This window comes from Aythya marila (genome assembly GCF_965140915.1).
Source record: "Aythya marila genome assembly, chromosome: 2".
NCBI lineage: Eukaryota > Metazoa > Chordata > Aves > Anseriformes > Anatidae > Aythya > Aythya marila.
This window is the reverse complement of record NC_139043.1, coordinates 110,040,273-110,064,527: the sequence shown is the minus strand read 5'-3', so window position 1 is coordinate 110,064,527 and position 24,255 is coordinate 110,040,273. Positions and strand designations below refer to the sequence as shown.

Below are 24,255 nucleotides of genomic sequence, written 5' to 3'. Positions count from 1 at the left end.
AACTTTGATGTTTTTCACTATGGATTTCTTTTTTAACTTTTACTCACTGGAATTTAAAATGACAAAACCCTTTCTCTGCTAGCTACTGCATAGTAGTTCTGACTGCCATGTGTACACAGCAGTATGCCTGCTATACAAGTCTTCGATGGCCACAGGCCTGTAAGCTTTAGACCATCAGTAACTGCAGTAGTGAATGGCTAAGTAGACTGTAAGAAAGAAGGAGTAAAATGCAGTGGGCGTGCTTTTGCAATTCTTTATGCTGTGTTGAAGAGAGAATATATATGACCCCTGAAGAGAGGAAAAGGTGAGTAGCTGCATTTTTAGACAAAGCAGACAAAGAACTGTAAGAAGAACAGAAGCAAGGTGTTTGATGAGAGAGTTGCTGTCTGGGTTCTTGAGGGGAAAGTCGTGCTTCCAAGATTGCACTTGTTCAGTAATTGAAATATGTCCTTGAAATACAGACCTGCTACTAATGCAGAGGAGCTCTGCCAGAACCATGTTCTCTGACCATCTGGGAAAGACTGTACCTGTGTCACTGTTACCCATAAGTCCCCCATATTTAAAGCAGGATCTCATGAGCAGGAGTTCTATTGCATCCTTAGGCCACTCATTTCTGCAGACCCATTTGAGGATGTAGCTGGGATGCTCTGGTTCTTAAGTCTATCTGAGATGGGCACAAGGAGCAAAGTGGTGAGGCCCTCAGGTTGTTTCATGTTAGGAAAGATGCAAAAGTGGCATCACCATGGTTTCTTCCCTGTCCCTGTCCCTGTCCCTGTCCCTGTCCCTGTCCCTGTCCCTGTCCCTGTCCATCTCCCTCTCCCTCTCCCTCTCCCTCGACATACATGTTTATAGACGTGTTTCTGGTTCAAGATAAATACAATAAATTGGGCTTCATGCGCATGCCTGTTTTTACAGCAGATACTGCAGTAGTCTGTAGGGACTAAACAGAGTTATGGATCTCATTTCAGAATTCTAATTTCCTTAGGAAAATTGTCAGGGCACCTTCCTTTCCAGCAAGTAGAGCTGGAACAAATAGCTGGAACCACCTGTAAAGGCACCTGTAAAAGTGTAAAATTATGATTGTAAGCTTTCTAAATGATAATTCTGCTTCTGAGACTTTAGATGAGAAGGAGGCTGCCTTCATGGATCATGTGCCAATATTACTCCAGTTAGAAAATGATACACAAGATTAACTGCATTCTTCATTTTATGTCACCAGAATTATCTTCTCTGGATGGTGGAAAAGTGTTTTAGATCTTTCTACCCACAGAATTTCTCTGCAGACATTTAATGTGCAGGAAAAAAGCATCTACACAAAAGCCCACAAAAACCATACTGTACTTTGAAGTTTTGCAATTACAGCTAAATGTTACTTTCTGCAGATTTATAGCATGTAAATAGTTGGAGATGATACTGCAAGGAAAGCTAGTCCTTTATTTTTAAAAATATACATCTGTCGTAGTAACCTATACTTATAAATGTATAAACTGTCTTGCTGTGTGTTTGAAACCTATCGTTTTACCCCAAACACCCATCTGTTTGTTCGTCAAAGCATTTTGTTAGCTTCAAAAGAAGGTATAATTACATAAATACCATCTTTTACTGAAAAGATTTTTTTTAACACCATCTGACCGAAATACAGAAATGATGAGGAAAAAAAATGAAAATATGCCATAATTATGGTCTCTTATACAAGTCAATTGTACATACAGTACTGGGGCATGTTCAGGAGGCAGATTGGGGGCAGTATTTGACCTTTTTTTTTTTGACTGTGCAAACAAATCTGGCACAGTAAATACACATGCAAGAAGCTCTAGATTAGGAATAACAGTGTGTATAGTAAATAGCACCTATCTGTGCAGTGTTTGATTTAGGATGTGGGTCCCTCTAGAGTCTGCAAGTCAGATTTCCAGAGGGATGAATCATTTGAAATTGTAAAATAAAGGAAAGCAAAAAAAATCAATAAAGAAGTAACTTATACAAATAATTACTGTAGTCTAAATCATAGATCAGCACCATGTGCAGCCGTAGCCAGGTTCTTAGGCAACAACATGCAGAAAGGACAGTCCATGACATACTAAATAAAGCTAATTGAGAAGGGACAGATGTTACATTCTTATTTGTCCCAATACTATTAAAGCACCTAATAGATCCATATCTCAGTATGTATTAAAGCTTTGGACCTACAATCTCAAGATCTATCATTTAAATATTCATAGAAATGCTGTATTGTCAGTGGTATCTTGTTTGCATGAACTGAATGAATAGGTGATTGATCAAATATTTGTCTTCCTCTCAAATCCAGTGTCTTTCATAATTCTCATTTTTTTCATCTGTGCACATTGCATTATTTGTGCAGAGTTCACTAATAGAGACAAGAAAAAAAAAAAAAAAAAAAAGAGAAGGGCCAGAATGAAGTTTGGTGCTTGAGTTTGGGCTTCAGGAAAGAGCTCGTGTATTTAACAAAAACAGAGGTTGTTTGGGGTTATAAAGGACAATTTATAAAGGTTATAAAGGACAAGTTTAGGGTTATAAAGGGCAGGTTTGTTTGTTTGGTTGGTTGGTTGTTTTTAAGATGGAAAACTTATTGTGCTACATGCAGCAGATACCTAAGTAATTTTGCCTCTTAAAATCTGAAGGCTCCTCATTCATGTAGAGCTGTAAGGAGACACTGCATGTTGCTCTGTATATACAGAAGTGGTTTCCTGGGATATTCTTCATCACTGTTTTACTGCAGGTTTCCCTAGCAGCCTTCATTCGCTTGCTTAGAAGGAGAATGCAGATGTTTTGTCAGAGCATGGCAGGCATGACGTGTGACTGAATCAGCTCTGTCTTCCTCTGCCACAGAGAGGATGTTCTTCTACAGCAAGATCAGTTTTCATCATTCTGGGAAGTCTTTGATTTACTGAAATACACTAGACAGCTTCTGAAGTGTGAAATGATTTATATGTCGGTCCCTTCCATCTGAGTAGCCACCTGCTATCTTCTGACTTACTGGAGTGCTCCCGCTAAAAGAAAGTAGATGATGCATATCAGAGATTTTTGTGGTGACATCCTTGTTATTTACAAAGATTGGCTGTAATGTTTCCTCTTACTATGTCAGTGAACACGCTGCAGATAGATGCTTGTGGCAGAAACCCACTTGTTGCCTTTGCCTTGAGCATTGCACCACTCAAAGCCCTGTTTCCTCTCACAACCATGATTTGATTCAATGTTTCTTCTAACCTTCCTTACCTGTTGTGGCCCATCAAGCGTTTAGCTCTTGTACTTGCAGTTAGCAGCTGGAAGGCCATGCATTGGGTTCTTACTGGCCGTCTTTTCGGGTCTTGAATATTTCTGAAATTTCTATTGAATATTTCTGAGATTGATAGTTCTGAGATTGACTTGGTAGAGAGCCTAGAGATCTTCAGCATAATATTCCTATAGTGGCAATTATAGAATTATAACACTGATATAAAAGCAAGCAATTTGAAGAAGAAATTGTAAGTGCCTGAAGTGAAGTAAGTTTCTTTACTATGTTGCTTTACTATGATGCTTTACATGTAAAGCATCTTTTAATGAGGTACAAGGTACTGCCATCATAGAAGTGAAAGCAACTTGAGTTACAAGGACTGTTGTCAACTCGTCCATAAAACTTCAGGTATAACGTTTGTGTCTATGACTGGTTAGAGATACATCTATACAGAGAATAGCTCTGTCTTAAATTGTAAATATATATTCCTCTTAAATTGCATGAGGTTTAATTTTTGCTTTTCAGACAACTTTTTCTCAAAGGGATGACAAAAAATGATAATTTGGTAGCAGCTGATGTTCAGTATTTTTGAGGATGGTGTCTAGTTAGGGCATCACACTTACATATATATTTTTTCAGTATGTCTGTTGTGATTTGACTGTATATGTTTCTAACATATGTTTAAACATATGACTGTATATGTTTCTAACGTGTGTGTACACATACATTTGTAAGAGATAGACACCTATATGTCTGTGTTAAATAGGATATACTGAATAACCTTGTCAACCTTGATAGTACTGGAATAAGAAAATCTATAATAAACCCATTTCTGATTGTGACAGAAGCCACAGTACATGATTTGGTTTGTGTTCTTGGGTGTTCTTGTCACTTGTTTTAGACTTAGATAATGCACATACAGACCTGTGCATGTACTGAAACTGACTCTCTTTCAGATAATCTTTCCCATGCCACATACTCAAGCCCATTCACAGTCACAGCCAGAAGTCATCTTCCAGGCCTGACTATGTTAAATCTTCTCTTTAAATGCCTCTGCTGGTTCTTCTCCTCCCTAACATCAAGCTGAAGCTCTCTTTTTGTGTTCCAGGGTTTTGCTTAGGAAAGCTGTGCATTAGGTTTTATATTCAGCAGCTTACTGAGATTGTTGCTGTTGCCACCAGTCCACCACCGAGTTGCCTGTTCTGTCCCTTGAAATTTGCATAATACGTATTTTCTTGTCTCAAATAAAAGTAAAAATGTTCTACCTATGACTTGCATATCTGCCTTTATAACCTAGTAAACTAACTTAACTTTCACATGGAGCTAATTTCCAGCCTAAAAAGGAAATTTGTTCAGTCCTTTGTTTTGAATAGTTTTATATTAATAGCTTTATATAATTCAGTGAGATCTTAGCATCTACTTTTTGAGCAAATTAAATTTTGCCTTTTTCCATTTTTTTCCTTCTGCTGCTTTAATAAAATCTACCTACTGTATGCTCTTGAGTATTAAAGTATCTTGTCACAGAGCCTGAAAATAGTATTTCTTGTTTTAATAGCTACACTTGAATATTTAATTTACAGTTACTTAATATACATTTATTCGGTGAAATTGTCGAGCCTTCTTGAAGTGAATGTTTTCAAATATCTGCCTTGAGGCAGTACATACCAGACAAGGACAGATTACCTGGTAATTTACTTTCAGCTTAATAAAACATCCTTGGTTTTGTTTGTTTTTTAACTCTGAACATTTGATGGCAGTCATGACAGTGGTTAGTGATAGATTTCTTGGATTTAAACCAATTTCCACTGTTTCAGCAACAGGAAATTGGAAGAGTTAGTGTCCAGAGTTTAGTTATAAAATATAGCAAAATGATTGGAGAGTGAACAGCTTGAACAAGTGAAATTACACATCAGTTTGACCATACAGTTAATTAAAAAATAAAGAGTGAATTGGTAAAGGAAAATGTTACTCTTGAATTTAAACTGCAAAGATGTGGAGTGTGAGGAAGCACAAAAAGGAGATGTGTGGATCCTGGTAAAAACTGGAAACTGAAGTTTTACCCCAAACTATTTTCTTTCTGTGTAGTGTTTTTTCTTACTGAATTTTCAGTAAATTCCAAAACTATAATTTGTTTTAACTTAAACCTCATTATTTCAGTTTTGCACTGCCAAATCTACTGAGTAGAGCAAGGGAACTGGAACTGAAACTTCTGAATTAGATTTGCTCTGTGATCACCACATAGGCTTGAGTGCATCACATGAATTTCTTTTGGTTCATTTATCCCATTTAGCTTAAATTCATACTTCATGGGCACATGGGTTAGTACTTTGAGACTTCATTAATGAGTGGTTACATAAAGGGTTATTCCATTAGTTAGAGACAGTGGAGGCACATAGTGTGTTAGATATTGATTTACATGCATCTTTGGTTTCTCAGAGTATTTTGCATGATCTAGTAGCAAATTTCTGTTTACTTGAAGTCATTCTCTGATGTATCTTTTGAAAGAACATTATGCAAACCTGTAAAATAAATTGACTTGTTGTATGTGCATTTAAAATGAATTTGTCTAAATCTACTCTTGACATAAATTAAATTTGATACAAAGTCATATTTTCTCATTTTCCAGTCTCTGTCTTAATTGATACACAGTAAGGAAAATCATTCGGAGGTCTGAGTATTCGCATACTACAATAAGCACTTGAAGAAATCTCTTTGAGATCTTTTTTGTCTGTAGAGTCACAACTGCTAACTAATTTAATTCTTTTTTTCTATTACAGCACTGTAGAAGTAAAAAGTGGACTTGTTCTTTTAGAGAACTATAAATTCCCAAAATAATTTATAATTTGTGTTAAAACAAACAGATGAATTTATGGGTTAGTAACCTGTGCTTCTGCATAAGGTTTGACAGTTGTAACAACAACAAAACCTCCCTTTTTCTACCCTAGTATTTAGTTTCAAAATTCCTCTAATTTTAAGTGTAAATCTGCATATGGATTTGACGCAATGATACAATCTTCCCATTATGGGAAAGAATTAAAATAAAACTTGAAATACCAGAGTAATCTGGATGAAAGTGAAGAGGTAACCTAGCATGAAGCCTAGCAGGGCTGTCAAACCAACTACACTTGCTTCAGCCTCACTGTAGCACAGGCCTACGTGGATTTTGTATTGGTTACCACAAGACTGATCATTCACCCTTCTGCTACATAAGCTCCTGAATTCCTGTTTTCCTAATAGTTACTGCCTTAGGTAGTTTTTGTTTGTTTGTTTTCTGGTGCATAAGATTTTGAGGGAAAGTTACCATTTATGGAAATGAAATGGCTATTTATAAGAACCAGGTGCTTTCATAAGAAACAGAAGGGGGCTAGGATGACTTCACTGTCTCACCAAATATTAATGTTTTGGCAAGTCTTCTGATGTATTGGGCATGTATTTGTAAATGTCAATGGCACTGTGTAAGTAACGCAGTAGTAACATGGTAAGAGTCAGTCCCTTAACAAAGAAAGCAGAGCCAGTCCATCGTGACCCTGTCACCCCCACAGCACTTCGTCAGGTGTGACAGGGTGAACCAGCCAGATAGTGCATTAGTCACTGATATGCAATCCTAAACCACTTACAACTTAGCATTTGGAATCCTTGCATGCAGTTGGCTTGTTAGCCAAGATTTCGAGTGCCATTGCCTCCTCCTTCCACAGCAGTTTTGTTACCCTAAGTCTTCAACTGTAGTTTATACTCAGACTGCCTCACCATCAGGGCCACACTCTGCTTAATAAAAATGTTCGGTTTCAATATAGTTTTATGGCATATCATTGTGGATGGTGTAATGTTCTCTCTTCAAATGGGATAATCCACACTGGTCTTTCCTGTATTACATTTGGGTAAGTAGCTCTGTGGTCCCACCATTGTGATATCTCCATTCCTCCACAGCAGTTACTAATTCTGCAAGCAGCGCTTTCATTTATTATTGTTTTATTTTGAGGTGGTAGGTTATCCATCAAGAATAAAAGCTCACATCCCTAGTGGTTGTGTTAATTGCCAGTAGGATTACTAACAGAGTCTCTGTTTTATCCAGTGATGTGTTTGCACAAAATCTTTAAGAACTTTCATTGCCAGTACTTCTCCCTCTACAGCCAGTTTTGCTGAATCTTAGTACTGGGAGGAGACTGCAAACTCTTGGATGCTTTTGGAGATGTTTAGACCTGCAGGTATATTCCCAATCTTTCAGCTGTGTGTGGGTATATACAGGCAGTACAATAACACAAACTTAATTTTCTTAGACAATCAAATTAAGAAACAGTGGTGACTACACTGACATGTCCTTTTGTTTTCTGTAACTCTCTTTTGCATACTATGTTGTATTTCATAGAATAAAGCAATTGGGTATTTATAGAAAATGTATTGTGGGTCCTAGTTAAAGCTTTTTGTGTCCAAATTGGTAATTGTGATACCACTGGGGAAAACCGTTTATTAACATAAATGGAGACATAGGCTTCCATTAATTTAGCTGATTGTTTTTTAAGTTACGGTTAGGGTTCTGTAGAACATTTTTCTAGTATTCAGCAAATGGGCAAAGGGATGCTGTGATCAGTGGCAATAGGCATTTTGCAAAGAAAGTCTGTGGATGAAAGACTAAAAACCTTCTGCCACATAATTCTGGGCTCCATAGTTCATCATCATCCCATTAAAAAGATTAAAGCAATAGAAGCTTTAAACCAGACCTGTCCAACAAAATGTTCAAAGGCACAGAAGTATCTTAAAACCTGATTCAAATGCACAGTGATAAACTTTCAGAGCCCCTATTTGTGATTAAACTTTCTACCTTTTTTACTTTCTACTTTAATTGGCATATGTCTTTCTCTCATGCCAGATTTCCACTCTTTGAAAGTATAGTTAGCATACCTCACTGTCATGGAAAGAAGTATCACTTTGTACTGTTTCATTCTTTTGTCCATAAGACACAGAATTATGTAGTGGAATTTTTTGCTTTCTGATTGGAACTACAAATTTTTGCACTTTGAGCTTTACTATTTCTTGAGGTGTCTCAGACACTACGAAGAATTTTAGACAAAATTATGAAGTTCATTGCTCCAGTATTTTGGGGAAGAGGTTGTTCCTAGAGTTACTCAGAGTCTCTAGTGTTCATGCAGTGCCCTTGAAAATTAAGTGTAGGATTCAGACTTGATTTGCATTTTGAAACTCTGTTAAACAATTTAACACTAGAGCTGAGGGAAAAAATTCTCACTGATGGAAAAAAATGGTACAATTTGTAAATTGGCTTCTTGGTTTCTATGCAAATGAAAGGAGTGAAATGTTCTTGTCTGGCTGAGTGTATTTGATATAAAAACATTAAAATTTTACAATGATAAATAGTAGTAGAATTGTGTTTCTGGCAAGGTAATAGTGTCTGCATGCTATGTGTCCCTGGAAAGCTGAAAGCCCATGCTAAAAAGTATATGCAGCATTAGACTTCGGAATGCTGCAATGAATTTGTGCACGGGAATTTTTGGAAATAAAAAAAAACAAGTGTGTCAGTATCACCTGTGCTTCAGAGGATTTTCTTAAACCCTGCCAAGAAGGGAAATACCCAAATAGATTTTATAAGTCTGGGTAAAGAGCAAAAAGAAATCTGAAAGATAAGTAATTTACCTTGGGTGTTTGAATGCCATGGAAGAACTGAACATAAATGTGTAGTAGAAAATGTGAAAGGTAAGGAATGTGATCCTGTGCAATTTTTTCATACATTCCAAGACTGCTAATCTTAAAGGCTTGTTCTAAACAAATAACAGGTTCAGTACTGAGATAATCAGAGCACATCCTTGTCACCAAAAAAAAAAAAAAAAAAAAATTATCAAGAAGATCTTTGTTTTTTAATGTGCAGTTCTAAAAACATGCAGGTGGATTTACATTCCTTTTATGTATTCACATATGAGTATATGATTTCACTTTCTTACATTTTCATCCTTTTAGTACGCTGAGTGTACCTTATACTCAACTAGAAGAAAATAATTTTGCTTTATCTGATGGTAGCAACCAATTGAGTAAGTTAGAACTGTTATTCTATGCTAAAATAACTTTCATTTACCAAAGGCTGACGAATCACTTCTCTAGAGTTGGGAATTGAATCAAATAAGTTTATATCACAAATGAAAATAGTGAGTTGTGTCTAATAAATTTGTAGCTCACTGAAAAAAAGATAAGTTCACTGGGTCTGAAGCCAAGAGTAGTCCTACGGGGAATGTATAATGCACTGTGATATCATTTCCAGGGGTAGCATTATGAGTAAGAGGGTAGAACATACATGTATTAACAATTATGCCAATGGCTAGCAGTAGATTGAATTATAACTGCATTAAGTGTAGTAGCAGTTTTACCCTTTTTTATTTCCTTGCAATTATTAGGAAATTATTTTATTTCAAAAGGGAACAAGAAAGAATATTACCAAACGGACATATTGTTCTGTCTTGATTATAATGAGCATTCATTGGTTGATGTGGGTAATTATCTTTTTGGAAAATATAGATTCATTCAGTGAAATCTAGCCTGGGTCATAAAACAAATGAAACAGAAGTGTCCAGCTGAGCAATGATGACATGGTCATTTTTAAACATCTGTGCTAAAATAGATTAAGATTGATCAAAACTTTTTTTTTTTTTTCCTCCAGTGAAGGAATTTACTAGGGTTCTGCTTATGAGTTCCTGGTTCCTGAGCATTAATTAATGTAGAAAACAATGCCTTTAAGTGACATTAAGTTATCCCAACAGAATAGTGGTGTTTAGCCCTCCTCTGCATATATTGTTTTGTGCATATGATGTCAGGTGTGCTGCTTTGCACTATGGATGACCATTATGAACAGCACTTCAGAACAGTTTGAGTTATACCCAAGACCAAAGAAGTCATAATGCATTTTATCCCTGCTGTCCATTTCCATATAGTGATTGATAAAACGTATTCTTGACAGATCTCATGACTGATGAGGTTCATTAAACTTTTGTAACTGAGAAGTGATGCCTAGACTGCAAAAATGTCACCTAGAGACCTCACTGTGTCCTTTCAGTACTTAAATGAAGCTTATAAAAAAGATAAAATAGAGTGACTTTTTACACGGGCAGATAGTGATAGGACAAGTGGGAATGGCTTTAAACTAAAAGAGGAGAGATTTAGATTAGATATTAGGAGGAAATTCTTCACTCACAGAGTGGTGAGGCACTGGCACAGGTTGCCCAGAGAAGCTGTGGATGCCCCATCCCTCGAGGTGCTCAAGGCCAGGCTGGATGGGGCTTTGGGCAACCTGGTCTGGTGGGAGGTGTCCCTGCCTATGGCAGGGTGTTGGAATTAGATGAACTTTAAGGTCCCTTCCAACCCAAACCATTCTACGATTCTATGAAATGGGTCATAGAGCTGACACCATAAAGGCAGTATCTTAAGTAAAAGCCAGTGTGTAGAGGAGGAGGTGGCTGTGTTGGTCTGATCTGGCAAGTACCATGAGCTGTGGTACCAGGACAGCAGTGTGTGCTGCTACTGTCCTTCATCTCTGCCAGCCATGCTGCACCAGGCAGAGGGAGCCCATCTTGTGGGAGTCATCTTGGGGACACTGCAGGCACCAGGCCTGGCCTGCTGTGCTGCCCTCCAAGTCCTGCCAGCTCAAGGCACACATGAGAAGCACTGTGGCACGTCTGATCTTGATGTTGATGCCATCTGCATGGCTTCACTCCTTGCTGAGGTGGCTGTGCTTGAGGGCTGACTGCTGCATACATCCATATGCTCCATTACTTAATTGATGGAACATTACTTATGTGCTGGAATATAGATCAGTAGCTGTCGTGTGGCCTCTTTGTGCAGAAAGCTAATATTGTCCATAATTCACAATCAACATTTTTTTGTGTGTGTGTGTGTGTGCTCTTATCTTATTTCCAGATTTTGTGGTTATGCTGTGAGTGGATCTTTTAAAGCCCCTTGGCAACCCTACTGAAACAAAGATGATGAATTGTCTAACATCTTTTTGTGTACTGCATGACATTCTGTTTTTCTAAATAATTTATTTGCAGAGAAATTGAGATGAAAGCATGATTCGTTTGTTTGTTTTTTTTAAACGTTCATCTTGACAATTTGTGATCTTTCAAAAAATATTTATCTTGTGTCCAAGAACAAAAACAAAAAGAGATAGGTTTTGATATTGCATCAGTAGGTTCAATCCACTTTTATATGTTTCTAAGTAAAAAGAGATTTGAATCCTGTCTAATCAAACTTGAATCACTTCAGATGAAATGTTAGGACTCCTTCAGTTCTGGAGACAGCATAAAAGAGCTGGAGTGCAGAGTAGGTGAGAGAGGTCACCAGTGAAGCTGTCTGGAAACTCAGTATGTTAGAAAGACTACTGAGTATAACCTGTTCCACATTTGTCCGTGTTACTTCAATGTCTTGATCAGAACTCTGTACAGCCTATTTTAAATGTTTTGTGAATCTCTGTCAGTTGCTTTGCACAATTTAACAGTCATTTTGGCTTCTACAAAGTAATATGAAAACAGGAAGTTGAGATTTCTTTGAAACATGTTTGGTGATAATCAATATACTGTTGCAATAATGTTGCAATACTGCTGGTTGTCAAAGTGTCAGGTTGTCCTAACCATTGCTGCACTACTGTCTCATTATATTTAGTGCACATCAATAACAGTTGTTATTATAGTCGTCTTTTTTTTTTTTTTTTTTTTTTTCTTTTTCCTTTCTTTTAACCAGACATCTAAGCAGAATTTCCAGTCTACAGTCTGGCTTCATTAAAATCACTGTCTTCTCTGGTTTTGGAGTCAAAGATAAAAAATGGAAGCCTTTTCTGCACATAATTAATACCCACTGAAGCATGTGTTTTAACTTTACATTCATTAAGATGATGCAAAATATTGCATTAACAGTAAATGTTGAGGCATATGTAAAACTACTCTAAGCTGCTTTGTGTCTAAGCAGTAATGGAGGAATTAACATTAGCCTTGAGGCAGGTTTTAAACTAGTGCAGCCATGATATCAGGTTGTTCATGATTCTCAGCTGCTTTGCTTCTGGGGTACTGGTTTATTCCTTTGCAGAAAGAGCTTACTTGTCATACATATGGTAAAAAAGGCATACATATGGTAAAAAGTATTTTCTCTATATTAGCTGGTGGGTGAATCCATCAGTTAAATAAGCTAACTCCTCACACCTTTAGCCTGGAAAATGCTCTGAAATTCCAATAAACATTGTATGGAACCTGGCCTGGATGTATCATAAGGTTATTATAAGGATCATCTGGTTGTTGCTGATCGGCCCAACAGCAAGCTATTGAATGAGAACACCAAATCTTAGGAAAGAGGGCTGCCTTAGTGATACCATCACTATTTTACTTACATGTACCCAGAAAATACAGAGTAGGTCTTTGACCAAGACAGTTTTCACTGCTGTACCTTAACAGGTCTTCCTAGCATTTTGTCATTAGACTTTCTTTCCTTTTTCCTCCTCCTCCTTTTTTTTTTTTTTTTTTTTTTTTTCTTTTTTTTTCCACCCCCAACCTTTTACTCCACTTGCACAGTATGGAAAAAGGTTGGATTTTTGAATGCATTGCTCAGCCAGAGGCACAATTAGTGCATGCTCAGAAGATGTGCCCAAGGCCTGTCCTTTATGCCAGGCAGTTTTGTGATGTTTTAGTAGCATAGAAGATAAAGCAAAGCACCAAAAATCAAAACAAAACAAAACACAAAACAAACAAACAAACAAACAAAAAAAACACTTCAGTTTTTTAAAATATAAACCATCTTAGTTTTAACAATAACCAAACAGAAATGTTAATAAGGAAATCTGTAGCTTCTGGAAACACAGATACCTTCAGCAATGAAACGAAAAATTGAAATTATTTTTTCTGCACACATGTTTTGGCATATCAAGAGATTTGTTTCTCAGGAAAACACTAGACTTTGACACACTCTTATGCCCTTTGGATTTCCATTTTTCCTTCTCTTAAATTTATACCAATATCATCAACTAAAGCCCATCTTTAAACAGAATATAATCTTAATGTTATTTTCCCAGAAGTTTTACATGACTGCAGTCACCTGTCAGTTCTCCTGTGCATGCCTTGTCACAGACTGCCCCTGGCTTTCCCTGTAGAGAAGACACCTTCTGAGTTTTGTATTTCAGATAAACTTCATTCTTCCATGTTTGGTCTCTTACTGGTTGCTCACCAAAGCTGATCTCCAAACCTGTCAGCAAACAACATTGGTCCTCAAACATTTCAATGGTAACATTGCAAAGAAGAAAATGCCAAGAGTAACACTGTGACACTGAAGGAGGTACATCAGCTGTCAATTGAGTGGCTGTCAAGAAATCCTGCCAACATTAATAAACCAAGCTCTTCCTAAATCTCCACTTTTCTGAGCAATTAACACCAGCAGAAGATGTGTTCTAATAAAAAAAAAAAAAAAAAAAAAAAAGTGAAAGAAACATTCAAACCCTTGATAGTTCCATAATCTTCATCTGTTTTTGTTCCAGCTGTCTTAATTAGTTTATCTCCAGATCCCAGGGTTTTCCATCTGGGATAATTAGTTTCTTAGTTTACAGGTAGGTTTATAACCAAGATTAATTTTCTGCTTTTTTTGTTCAAACACCCATGTGTGCTCAACACATACCAGTGCGGTTTGTGGTGTGGACAGAAGTTCTGTCCGTCTTCAGAGAAGAGACTCATGGAGCAAAACTAAGCATTTCTGGCATTGGTGGACTTTTAAAAGCCTTTATAGTTGTCATGAGACACAGATTTTCTGTGCACGTGTGTCCAACAGGAAAATAATTATTAGATTACAGTTTTGAAATGAGTAGCATACTTGTACTACGAGCAGGTTTTTTTTTTGTTTTTTTTTTTTTTAAACTTTGAATTGAGAATTGAATTTGACTTTATGCTTTGAGAATAAAACTTGATATTATATACCTTCTGTTTACAATATTATTATCTTGGGAAAAGGGCAGGGTGTGACTAATTTAAGCATTCAGTGTTTGATTTTTGTTGCTCTGAATTTATCTGAACACAACACCAGAGAGAGACAAATACAAAAACAAATCTTTCACTTTTCTTCACTGCAATACTTTCAAAAACATCTAAGATTTTTATATTTTTTTTTCTTAAGAAAATTCCTTCACACTCATTTCTTTAAAATATTGCATGGAATAGGCAAAACCTCAACATAATTTTTTGTTTCTCTTGAAATTTCATCAGATATATTGCATAATGAAAAGCAATGCACTTTATTTTTCAATAGCTTTGGAAAGAATACAATTTTTAAAAACCTTCTATTTATTTTTTGAGTAAAATATAGCTCTGCTAATGGCAATAACACCTCAGTTTCACCTCAGTTTTTTCTGTTGATGATTGATAGTCATTTTCATGTTTCTCCAACTATGTAGTCTATATTAACACTGTTTCTGACACCTGGAAAGTACGATTATGTTTTTTGGCTGATCACAACAGCAGATAAAATGTTGGTTCTTGTTGACAAACCCAGAAGGTGCATTGCCCCTTCCAATTTCTTTGGAAGAATAGTGTGGTGAATCATAAGTTTTGGCTACCTTCCTTTTATTACCATATGCCAGAAATAAGGATATGTGTGATTGCCTTTTCCTCTGTAGATTGACCTTTACAGTACACCCATGTTCACGCACTATGTATTTTAGTTATCTATTCTCACTACTTGTTGAAAGGAGGGTGAGAGGTGGTTTTTCAGCTTTAGGTTTTTGTCTTTTTTTCCCACTCTATTTTTATTTCTATTTTTATTTTTTTAATTTTTAATTTTTAATTTGTTTTTAAATGAACTGATAAAGTTATTAAGATTGCAACATCAAGTGTTGAAACCAGTAAATAAATGTATGTTCCTCCTCTCTGGCATTTTATGTCCTCAGTACCTATGTTCCACCAGGAGCTGCAGTATTCACTGTATAGATGAAGAGTGCTAATGAATGAATTGGGTTTGTTGTATATTTGCAACATAGTAAGTAGGTATGAATGCTGTCAGAAGAGAGTGGATGGCTGCTTACTTGAATGCCACCCACACAGTCAAATGCAATTTTGTTTCACAAAACATACAAGGAATGTTTCAGGCAAGACCTTTATTGATGGACACTAATGGTGTACCACCTGATGTTCAGTCCCATAGATGTGACAAGCTATGGCTTGTGGCTCTTCAGGATCTCAACAATAATATTGCCTTCTGTTTTTATTATTAATATTGTTATTATTATTTTAATTGGATACCTAAGCTTTGTGGCACAGCACATCAGTAATGACAGAGCTCAGTGATTAACTCTGTCACAATTATCCAGCTGCAGAGTAGGAAAGAGAGTAATAAATTTCCCACCTTGTATAGGAAAAATGAAGATGTGCTCATCAATATTGTGAAATGTGAGACAGCATGATTACAGGGGTAGAAAGACCAAGAAAATAAAAAGTGAAAATCTTATATTTAGTTTGGGGTTAGGATGGTAGTGCAGATAAAATAAGGCATGAGGCCACAATGTGGATGAAAACAGTGAAATGAAATAATGAACACTGTTTGCATACCCCACACAAATACTGACCAGAATGTCCCACAGTGAAAAAGCAATATTTGACTTTTTGATTCTGAAGTACATTTGGACTATTCTCACTTGATGTATGCATAAAAGATATGGGTGTTCCTTATAGACCATTTATGTATATTCTATTTGTTCAGTTTGATATAGGACATGAAATTATTTCTTTATAGAGGGCTGGCAGTAGCATTTGTATGTTTTTTGTATGTTTTATATAGGAAATGGGATAAATGATTGACTGAATGAATATCAAAAGCTTATTTTGATAGTTTTACCATCTACAACTATATTTGAGGTGGGCTAAACAACCTAGACTGTAATTTTAATCCTTTATTGAATAAGTGGAGAATTTTGTTAATCTGTTCTCATTTTTTATGAGGTAACAGGCAGTTTTTCAGTACAAGAGCAAAACACTTTTTAATTCTTTTTCTTTTTCTTCCCCCTCCCCCCCCCAGGTATTTTTAGAAAATACCTGATTGTATCTATCACTGGGAATTTAAAGAGCCAAAATGACTCAAAATCTATATATACATTATTATTGCCTTATAACCAAGCAATAAAAGCTATGTGCTGTAAGATTTACTGCATGGTTTCCAGAATGCAAAGATGCCTACTATAGTAAACACTATTCTCTCTGTAATATTGGAGCAAGCTAAAATTCAAAATAAATGAAACGAGAACATCTAATGCAATCTAAGGCAATAAATATTTATCTTGAAAGAAACAAACTTGTGAATTGGAGCATGGTTTAATGTTTTACAAATCTGAAGTATCACTCAAGAGTACACTGGGATCTTTCAAGATAAGTTAAGTCTGTGTAAGATTGTCTTTCCAAGGCAAATCAGAGAGCAGAAATGAAGCACTGCCTATTCTGAGTAATCATTTTTTACATTTACAGTTTTATTTCTTTTTGTTTGTTTGTTTTTGGGTGGATGAATGAACTTGATTCAGGAGGTCTTTTCCAGCATTCAGAAGTTGCTTCAGTATTTTCTTCTGAATGTTTGAACTGAACAGTTCTATTTGTCACACTAGATTACATTTAGATATCATCTTTTTCCCTCTCTCCTATATATGTAAAAATAGCAAACCAGAAAAGCAAAGCAATGCCCAGGGTCAGCTGCAGGAGTCTAACACCAATATTAAAGCAAGATGAAGTTAGAAGGGAAAAGCCTAGACAGGACGGGTCAGTATCCATGAAATGAAATGCTAAGAAACACGCACAGCAAATAAGAATGCTGAAGAAGGATGCTGAGAAAGGTCGTATGGGGATGAAGGGAAGACAAGCAGGAAGTCTGGACCAGAAACTGGACTCAGGTAACATCCATGGTAATGAGGAAGGAGAACTTTTTTTTTTTCTTTTTTCCCCACTGATTGATTTAATTGTTAATCTGTTTCAGCTCCCTGCACTCTAAAATATTGACAGATACCCTTAATTACCTCACACAAGTAGTAATTAGTTTGTCTAAGTGAAGGTTCCTGAGGTATTTACTGCACATGGCTATATTGTAAATTCAGGTGAAATTAAAATAAGAATACACCATTTTGCTGAGGTGCAGCTGGTTTTGTATCTGTGTTTAGTTCAGTACAACCTTCTATTTTAAATATATTTCTATTTTTAAATTCTGACAGCAAGAGGTGTTTTTTGTTTTGTTTTGTTTTGTTTTTAACTTAGTGTTACTGCACAGTTACAGTATGTTTCCCTGTATCATTCTGAAATGAAAGCATTGCAATAACTAAAATTATTCCAGAATTGAACTTTATGGGGAGCAACAGTTTAATATCCATTTAGAAGAGCTTTGAGTTACAATAAATGACTAAAGCTGGGAGTTGACTCGTTTAGGTCAGGCACATAGAGACTATCAAGCTTGTTCAGAGATTCCCTGGAAAGTAATGTGCCAATTCAGGAAATAGAAATCAAATACATCTATCCACCAATGGAGTCTTTCATGTTCATGAATTGATTTCAATGTCAACTCCAATTTGTTTTTAGATTTTTGAGGCATTTCCCAACAGACAAGGCCTCAGTGATTTATTTTTTGTTGTGAACTAAAGTGCTCTGTTTTTCTTGGACAATGCTTATTTGCTTCTCTCAAAATTTCTGCATCCTGCTGCTCTGAAGCATGGCCTGTCTTGTGCTTTATTTGGAAATGTTGGTCAATTGAGTGTTGGTTTTCTCTAGGAGAAAATGAAGTGAAAGGGGTGTAGGCTAGTCTTTCTGACGTCTTGCAAGTCTTGGAAATACTAGTGTGTCTTTGTAGATTTTACAGTTGGCTTTACTATTTAGCCTGCAAAAGCTTCTTTTTAGGGTCATATTTGTTCTTTTTTTTTTTTTTTTTTTTTCTCCTAGCCCACACAGAATTAAATATACTATGATTTATTTGTAATATTTGATTGATTAAATGTTCAGACACTAAAATAAATAGTTACATTTATTTGTCTTGCCAAGTTATTTATTATAATAGATAATTTCTTAAATATAACTTAATCTTCCTGGATATAAATTTTAATATGTAGAGCTTAGCTTTTGCATCAGATAATTATTTTCTCCTGTCTTCTTCATGAAATAATTGCTGGGGATCCTCAATATATAGAGAATCAGCCAAGTCATTGGTTTCTCATAACTAAGTCATGAACCACAGGAACTGACCAAGTAAATGTTCTCCAAAGTTATGTTTAAAATATCTTACCATGAGCTAATTCAATGACTGTCACAAACAAACTAGTAATACTGGATAATTTGATTGTAAATTTGAAGCGCAGTCGAGGATGACTGTGATTTGCTGCTAAAACAGCTTAATTGTGATGGCATTTGTTGGCATTAAGGCTCTGTTGCTTAACTGTGATTACCAAAGGCACCACTTAAAGCTGTTAATTTCTTTATTTAAATGATACTCCACAGAACGACAATACAATATCTTCCATCTGCTTGCAGGAAATTTAATAAAAACTTAACCTATTTCAGGAAGGGAGGAAGAACAGATCAGATCCCATCTGAATGACTTGGTGCAGCCTGTTGCCCACATTTAGTTAATCCCAAATACATTTGCAGAGAAGTAGCAAACAGTTGATACATGACTGTAAACAGTCTTATGCCTGTGAATTAACAGAATAAATTGAATATATAAGGTTCTTGTGTGGTAATTAGCAAGGGAAAAGCAATTTATTTCAGACTGAAGACACTTAATTGGAGTTGGAGTGCTTTGAGCATCCCTGTAATACAAGATGCTGTTACTGCCCCTTGTCTCGGATCTTGGCTGTTCTGCTCATGCAGAGCAACCCCGTGGTTTGCTCTTCTTCCCCACTGAGAGAAAGTGCTCTTGTTCCTTCATCACTGAGTGAGATTTCACTGGCGTTATTTTATTTTGTGAGAAAACTTTGAAGGGGGTGAGATAGAGCATTGACCTTTTTGTTCTGTAGAACTCTGGGCAGAGCAGGGAAATGGGACCTGTACCTCAGGAGAGTAAGCACTGAAAATATGACTTATCTGTTGGCCTCCTGTCGTCCATATTGCTTTGCTTGTCCATATTGCTTTGGCCAGAGATGAGGCCTGGAGTAGGCCCAACCTAGCCTCCCACTATCTTCATTTTTTCACATGCTTTACAAGAAATCTGTAAATTATTACGCCTGTTTGAAAGGCTTAAACCTTCAGGCCACTTTATTTTCTTTTGGCTTTGCAAATAAGCTTCTAAATTTGTAGAAAATGATTGCAGCTCACAAACAGTAACTGCTTCCTATCCTGCTCTATCTTCCACAACAGCAGAATTACTGAAAGATAAGATGAGCATTGCTTTCAAGCTTAGCTTTACTGGTTTAGCACACAGCTATTTTGAAAGTACTTTAGACTTCAAAGGAGCATAATATTATTTGAAGTATGCTCTGTGAAACAGAGATGAAACAAAAAATAATATTTCCTACTTATTTAAGGAGCTTTGGAAGGCAGTGGTTGTAACGACCGAAAATGTTGAGGCCCCATTGTAATGCAGGCAGTATGAGAGGTCTCTAGGGAGATGTTTCGACTCTTACAGAATGCAAGTAGTATCCATCAAGGACAAGATTACAGAGGAGCATTCGCATTATTCATCATGTAGTGGAAACGAAACTGCACTGCAATTCATGGTGATGAAACACTCATGAGACCATTGATGAGATTATGCTATGAAAAGAGATTTTGCAATGCTTTGAGGTTATAACTGGATTATGTTCTGAGATTCATTGGTACATAAATAGGATCTTGAAGGAAAGCTCTAACACTCATATCTTCTTCAAAAGGACTGAGATAATGACGATAAAATACTATTAGTGTAGGATGAGTGTGTTTTTTATTTACCTTATTTTTTTTTTCTGTTTGTATTTATTTTTTATTGCATGTTGGCCATGTGATAATATAAGAGATAAGTAAGATTTTAAAGTCACATGTGAGAGCTTTTACACAGTGCTTTGTGAGGACATTTGAACAAAACAATTTGCTCCATATTTCTGCAGGCAATATTCTGGTTGAGTAATGAATGAATTTAGTGAGATTCATTTATATATATGCTGGAGTTCTGTGGTTATTGGTTATTTCTTGTCATTTCTGTTTTAGTAATGTATTAAAATTCTGTTTTTGCTGATGAGAGATTATTTCAAGCTGTTTCTGGTAAAATAGGAAAACCTTTCTGAAATAATTTATTGACTTTCATCCACCTTATTCAAAAATCTGTTTTGTATGCTTCATATTTATAGTGAAATATTTATTTTTTCTTATAAGGGAAAAAAAATAAACATTTTGAGGCAAATTATACATTACAAGTGACTTACATGTCTTAAAGAGCCTTAAAGCTGATTTTAAAATGATCCTGGTGGAGTATTATTTTTCTTGTCATGTTTGTTGAGAACAAGATGAAAACTAATATTTATTATGCAGTAGGACTGACAAAGAACAATCAATCTGTGATTTGCTTTGATACATTTTTATTATGTTCAGAGCCAGAATCTTGCTCAGTGGTTGTAGCTACAATTTAATCAGTAAAGAATATAAATTTGCTGCTTTGACAGCCTAATGATGTAGAAAACTGAGGAAGAAATGGTCAATAAAAAGGTAAATACTTACTTTAGAGGTAAAATCTTCCCTCTGCAGTTTTAGGTAGGTTCTGATTTTACTGGTGCAACAAATTACTTTAGTACTTTACATGCTAAGTAGCAAAAACTTGTCCATTAAAAAATGCATATTTAACCAGATAAACAACCTTTCACTTCATATAATATTTGTAATTCTAGAGATTGTCCATACAATAACTGACTTGAATGGTCAGTGATGTAGGTCAAATATTGTATGACACAATAGCCTCATTCGTGTCATGAAAATATATACTGTAAAGATACTTTTTTTTTTTCCTTTTTATTTTTTTATTCTTTTTCCAACTCTTACTCCATAAGGGCTAATATTCTTGTGGCTATTTTCAACAGCATCAGATGTTGGTGTTTTTTGGGAACAAAACTGCTTAAAATTATTCTGTTTTCCATCCATTAATATGCTTTATTTATTTATTTTTATTATTTTTTTTTTTATTTTTGGCAAGCTGGGATATTATGGGCTGTCCATACATTTCTTTCAGTTTATGAAAGGATTGGTGTTCATACAAACTGAGTTACTTTTGCTGAGTCCATAATATTTTGGTGTTTTGATGTTAGGTTTTCTTGTATTGGAAAATTCCATATATTACATTTGTATATATACGTTATATACCTGTCATATATGTTACTGTGTTTTGTACAATTTTAGTCCATTCAGTCTGCAAGTGGTGCCATGGTGAATACTTTATATTATGTTGGTATTTTTAAGAAAGTATACAGTTTTGCCCCAAAGTGTGAGGACTCAGCAGTCTACAGTGTTTCCAGTTTCTCAGAATCCTTTTGTCTTCTGAGAATATTTGGAAACAGTGGAGTAATTTTGGGAAAGACAATGTATTTCTAGAGTGCAGTCAAGTGGATACATCTGGGAGAGATCAGCACCCAATGTCAATGCAATAAGAACTTGAAAATTTGCAGTTGTTGTAAATATCCGCCTAATAAATCTAACAAAATGAATTATTGCCTGTGCTTACAGGCAATGTAGCAAAGATTAGGTGAATTTAAAATTAGTATGCATAAAGGAAGAGGGGAGAAAAAAAAAAATCTAACAGGTGCCTGCCTATCTTCTTGTATTTCTTGTATCTTCTTGTATTTGAGGCGTTAAGAAGAAATATTTATTATTAAGGGAAATAGATATCACCTTGTATTGCAACAGTTGTTTCTGGTAGGGATGTGCCCTAGAGCACCAAGTTGTCAATGTTCTGTTGGTTTATTGATTATAGTAATCCACGTAATGTGTATGTTGTACTAGGCCTGGTAAATTCTGCATCCTGCCACTCTCACTGCAGACCAGCTGAGGACAGAGTCATATATGCTACCCATTTTTCTGAAAGGGTAAATCAAGAACAATATAATCAATACCTTTTTATTAGCTTGTCACAAAAATAAATAAATAAATAAATGCACAATATACTCAGTATTTTATTTGAATAAAAAACCAAAGCATATTTATAGGCTTTTTATATTAGGCACCATCTGGACTGTACGTGACTTTAGGATTGCATTAACACAGTACTTGGCATTTTACAACCGGGGCACCATGGAAATCTCATTCACAATTTAACGTAAAGTGGGAAAGAAGCCTGCACTCTTTCAGAAGCTAATCTGACATAATTTATTAATAAACATTTAGCTAATTTTGTTTCTGCTGTCGAACTTCTACAAATTCCTACCACAAGTACTTTTGTATACAGTTTTAAAGATACAAATTGGGTAACAGGGTGTTTTTGTGTGTGTGTGTGTTTTTTTAAACTTATTTATTTATTGTGACTTTGGATGTTATTTAGACACCTTAATCAAGACCTCTTTCATAATAGTGTATAAGCATAGGCTTCTGTGGTAGGATAATTTAGAGAACCTAAATTAAACTTATTTGTAATAAGCTCTAAAACAATCTCTCTATATCTCTCTAAAAAAAATAAAAATAAAAATAAAAATAAATGTATGCTTGATGGCATGAGTGTTCTTATATATTTCCTTATGAGTGCTGGTAAAATAATCCAATATACCAGATTATGGTTTGATATCTGAAGATCTGGGACTTAAATATGCTACAAACCTGTTTGCCTTGTTGTAGAGGTTGTTCTGTAATAAAAAACCTTTTCTTTAAAGCACACTGCAATTTCATGTATCACTGCAATTCAGAGACTTTATATTAGGATAAAGTAAATGCTATTGTAACTGTTGTTTGACAAGAAATTGTCTGTAAAATAAAAGAAGCCTGTATTAGGAAGGACAGAACAGCAATGCAGGTAAAACTAAAAAGGAAAAAAAAAAAAAAAGCTGAAGAGAGAGAAACATTGAATGGGGTAAACAGCCAGATGTATATGTTTGTTCCTGTTAGAAGAGTGATGTACTGGTATTTACAACAAGCTTAGAAGTATTTAGAACAAGTCAGGTTTTAATACAATCCAAGAAGAATGGCACTGGGAACAATGGGAAATCTAGGGCAGAATACAAGGAAGAAGAGAAACCCGTGAGAGTGGAGGACACACATGTGGTTGGCTGAATAACTGAAAACTGGCTAAAATCATGTCAGTAAAAGTGCACTGGGCAGTGTTCCAATCTGTCAATCTACAAATTGGATGTATGCAGGAATCATACAGATCTCATAAAATTTGGCAAAGTTCGTGTTTTCATTAAAAAAGAGACAATGATAACTTTAATTTGGGAAAAAATCTCAATCCTCAAATTTTAACACATGCATTTTCACAAGACAAGAGTGTTAAACAGTAAATTCAATTAAAAAAAAAAAAAAAGTTGTGGGTTTTATTTTTATTTTTGCATTTTCATGAGTAACTATGTATATGCATGACAGCTTCAGTTTGATTGTGTTGAATAAGCTAATGATAATATTACTACTGATAAAAAGTTGAACTGTGGTCTGTCTACCTGTCTTGCAAATCGCTCACTCCTTAATAATGCCAGTGACATTTCTGGCACTACTATAGGAGGAAATTCAATTTCCTGAAATAGTTTGAATGACAGAAGCTCTAACTTCTTGGAACTACATTAACTCAGAAAATCTGCTGCCTGCGTTTTACACACAATACCTTAATGGCAGCATGAAACTCTTGCTCTGCATGCTTATATTGATTGCTGAAAGGATGTTGTCATAAACGCAAGGCTGAAGAACTTCCCATGCTTTCTCCTAAGTGTTTTAGTGTCTGGTGTGTATGGTAGAGTATCTTTACAAATATCTGTCATTTCCAAATTAAATATGGGTTACTTCCCAGTAATACACAGCAGAGAACAGATCACACAAGTAATTTCTTAGCTCTTTGGAGCTACAACTGGATGGCAGAATCAGACTAAGCTACCAAATTCAGTCTCTTTC

At 35.6% G+C, this 24,255-nt stretch overlaps 1 protein-coding gene across 1 annotated transcript in view; it reads left to right on the top strand.

The window, feature by feature from the left end:
* The window catches only part of SNTG1 (syntrophin gamma 1), a gene marked incomplete at its 3' end in the record, with an annotated part of 342,385 nt that overhangs the window by 8,986 nt on the left and 309,144 nt on the right, over positions 1-24,255 (top strand). The window lies entirely within an intron of this gene.